Source organism: Dysidea avara, chromosome 7, assembly GCF_963678975.1.
Source record: "Dysidea avara chromosome 7, odDysAvar1.4, whole genome shotgun sequence".
NCBI lineage: Eukaryota > Metazoa > Porifera > Demospongiae > Dictyoceratida > Dysideidae > Dysidea > Dysidea avara.
In genome coordinates this window covers 20,641,079-20,645,469 of record NC_089278.1, presented here as the reverse complement: position 1 = coordinate 20,645,469, position 4,391 = coordinate 20,641,079, and positions in this window count along the sequence as shown.

The following is a 4,391-nucleotide window of genomic DNA, read 5'->3' as shown; positions in this document are numbered from 1 at the left end:
ATTTTGTTTTACTGCATATACTGAAAAGCACTTCAGATATCGGCGAAGCCACTTCAGATACTGGTAAAACTGCTACAGATACTGGTAAAGCCACTTCAGATACTGGTAAAGCCACTTCAGACACTTGCAGAGCCACTACAGGCACTGGTAAAGCCACTTCAGATGGGATTAAAGCCACTTCAGATGGGATTAAAGCCACTTCAGATGGGATTAAAGCCACTTCAGATGGGATTAAAGCAACTTCAGATGGGATTAAAGCCACTTCAGATGTTAATGAGTTACAACTAAGATTCAGGAGGTTGAGCACAGAAAATGCTGGTCTAGTAGAAGTGAATAATCATTTGATGAGGCACAACAGTAAGCTTAGAGAATCAATGGAGTCATTACAGGATGAGTTATCACAAGCACAAGTGTGTGGTAGTTTGTAGTGGGTGTACAACACTTGTATACGTAGATATTGCAAAGAATTAAGTTTTACATTAATTTTTATTATATAGAAAAGGCTAAATACATAGCTAGAGTAGCTAGTTAGTTTACCATCCATCCAGAAAATAGTAGTGGCCAAGATGTAGCCAGCTATATAGCTAGAGGAATTTCATTCTTTTTGCTAAAGTATCACAACTGTATTAATGGTACAATTTCTGTTTTAAATCACTGTTATACGGATTCCTTATAAAACCTTCCCTCCAGCAACTTTAAATGTACTAAGTACCTCTAAAAATAATTACATAGCAATGCTCATATCTTGCAACTTGCATATGGTTGATCCTAGGTACAATCTTTGTGTAAAAACTCTATCTTTAGTAACTGCATACTAGGGATCGTGAAGGTTATCACCTTCTCACAAAACAGAAACCAGCCTCACAATACCTTCATATCACCTTGGCAGTATTGGTTAGGTATAACCAAGTCCTAAAGCACCTTCAGTGTGACCTGAAATGCTTCCAATATATAGGTTGCTATGAAATAAAAAATGAAAAAAAGAGAGGAATTTTCTGTTTCCTAACTGACATACTTACTTTAATATTTACTTATTTACTTACTAATACCTTAGAGACAAGTGTAACTCAATATTAGCTAAGGCTATGAGCTTGATTTTTTCACTGTTAAATGTAACTTTAACCTGACAGGTGCCTTTTGGCATACCGCAGTATGTACAATGCACGCATCACATATGTCCCATTTATCTTTGCTGACAGCACAAGGAGTCAATTCAGGGTAGCTGGTGCATGATGGCTTCCCTATGTTTGTACTAGTAATGAAAATCATCCATATTTCTGTAGTAGCTAAATCGATTGCAGAAGCGGTTCTTAAAGTGTTCCACATTTGTAACACTGTGTAACAGGCTGAACACAGCTGAAAATAAAGCATAATGTCCACTTCACTTTTCAGCCAGTAATTGATAATTGAGGTGCATGTTCACATGATAACATTAAGTCCAGTGCAGTTCTTTCTTTTGATGTGGTATTTACAGATACACCAGTCATAGTAATTTTATCAAAAAGTAAACAAACAGGTACTAGGAATTTTAAGTTTGATTAGGGATCATAAAAAAAGTAGTGAAACAAAGAAGGTCACTTACACCTGCACGTAGTGAACTCTAACTTAGCAAATTAGGTATTGAATATCCAGTAGTATATCTGCAGGTGTAGGGGACCACTACTTTTTTTGCTATGATCCCTAATCGAACTTAAAATTCCACTTGTACTTAGTAAGATATGTATGGCTTACATTTCATATAATACTGGGTAGGTAACTAGATATAGCTAGCTAAATTTAGAAGAGATTTAACTAAAAAGGCTTTCCAGAAACTCCAGAAACAATTGTTCATGTGGTTGTGTAAAATCAAGCTCAGATGTGTTCTTGATGTACGTACATACTATTCAGTACACAAGTTGCTTGGATAATGAATGGTCTTGCTATTTCTATTGAGCAAGCCTTCAGGAAAACATGTCAGTAAATAATTAGTTGCTACTTAAGCCTGTTGTTTTTCAAGGTACAGTGTGATATTAAAAATTAAACCGTGTCTTATTACCACACTAGGATGGTGCTTAATAAAATATTACTAATGGCATAGAAAGTTAGAAACCCTGTTTTAACCATATTATATTTTCTCAGAGCCCAAAGCACTGTCAAGTTGTAAAACAAACAGAGACTAATCTAAAGGAACAAGTTATGGAGAGTGAGAGAAAACTGAAAGAGAATATGATTGATGATCTTAAAAGAAGCCATCAAGTAGCTTTTGATTCAGCTAGTGTGAGTTGTATAGTGTGTCATTGTGCATGTGTGTAGAGTGTAGTGTGTGTGTGTGGTATGTGCGTGTGCTGTGTGTATCCAACTGCTGGTGTATATATTTGAACTTACACTATGTTCCACATATGTATGTAATGGTTGAAGCTCAGGTGGGACTTCTTGTATTTTAATTGTCACCCATACATGAGGAATTGTACAGTCCAGCTGAATGTCATAGTCCTGGATTTGTGTGCATATAACTCAGAGCACTTGTGTTGTGCATACAGGTGTGAAAGTTACCAGGGATGAAGGAATGCACAAAGTATTACATGCTGGAATGATTGATTTTGGAATAATAGCTGGTAAAAGAATAAGTATTAACAAGAGTACATAATATATATATTTAGGTATATATATTATGTACTCTTGATATATTTAGGGACACTCTCCCTAAATATATATATTATGTACTCTTGGTATTAATTCTGGAGTAATTGGGAATGATTACTTCAATTTTTACTTGCAGTGTAATAAAACAAGTTTTGAAAGTGGTTATTAAAATTGCCCCCATACAACTGGGATAAAAGATTTAGATCAATTGCTAATCACTGCCAATTGCTTGAGACTATTAGAGTAACTCAATCTTTTAAAGTCCAGTTTTACATGTTGTTATGTCATTGCAGAAGAAAATGCATGTAAGTTGCATTCTGAAATAATTCCAGAAACTGTTCAAGAGTAATTTCAATCAGGAATCATAGCTAAGCTAAGGAAAAGAGATACCAGAAAGAATAATCAGAGGTTTTTAAAGTGCAAAATGTGTAGGGTGATGTGCAGGGGCGGATCCAGAGTTTGGAAAGAGGGGGGGGGGGGGGGGGGGGCACCTTGCTGAAAAACAGTTGAAGACCAAAAAAAAAAAAAAAAAAAGGTCACAACAATAATAGCTAGTTATCCTTTACCAAATATATCACGTCTGTATGTAAAATAAAATCCTATTTATAGCTTCATAGGTAAGCTACACTGCCTCATGAACATTGTGATTGCTTTATTAGATTAATCGACTGCTCTATTAGAGTATCTCGATCTTGCACTGTGAAAAAGGTGGGATATAATATGGTATTTCCAGTGGCTTATTGAATACAAATAAGCCTTAAAATAAATCCTGTCTTATACTCATCTTATACTTTAGTATAATGCATACTATACTATTGCATGTATGGTTTCAGTTTATTTACCACAATACTTGAAATAGCTTATATCTGATATAATACCCACACTATACCATCACATATATGGTTTCAGTATGTTTAACACATTAACTAATACCTTACATGAGATTGTTAGTATAATACAGGTTATATCAAGCTTTTTTGTATTCAATAAGCCACTGGAAATACCATCTTATATCCCTCTTTTTTCACAGTGTTGTATGCAATTTCTTGAAGGGGGGGGGGGGGCATTTGCCCCAAATGCCCCATCCTGGATCCGCCATTGATGTGGCCATGAGAATAGAGCTTACTTTGCTGTGTGTACGTGTGCACACATGTCCATGTGCATGTGTTATTTGCTGCTTTATTATCAGGTTTAAATGTTAAAATAATGTGCTTCAAGAAAATCTTCCTGCAAAGCAATATTTTTCTGCCTTAAGGTTTGTATAGTTGCCCTCAACAGTAAGTGTTTTAGGTGGGCCCAACCTGGTATAAGTCAACCCACAGTAGAAATGACATTTTTTTCCATCATGGGTCAACTCATTACAGATACATGGTGAGTAGCCTTGTTTCCAATGACCCTTCATCTCTTTAAATGTATAAAAATGTGACATATTCACTGTTGAACCTTTTATATTGACAAATGTGTGTGTAAGCAAATAGCATCACAAGAGTAAGTAAGCCTGCAACCCCCACATACACGTCATTCTTTACAACTGAAAGAAAGGCAGAAACTGCATGCATGTATGTAGCTAAGCATGTGAGATATACATATGTGGGGTTTACAAAATGTTATGATAAAATATTTGAACAAATGGAAGATGATAAAAGAGATCTTGTTGCAAAACTGGAGGCAATGACGAAGGAGACTGAGAAAGCGAAGCAAGCTCTTGAGAATGAACATCAGAAGACTTTAGAACAGATGAATGTATGTATTTGAAATTTGCCCACAGA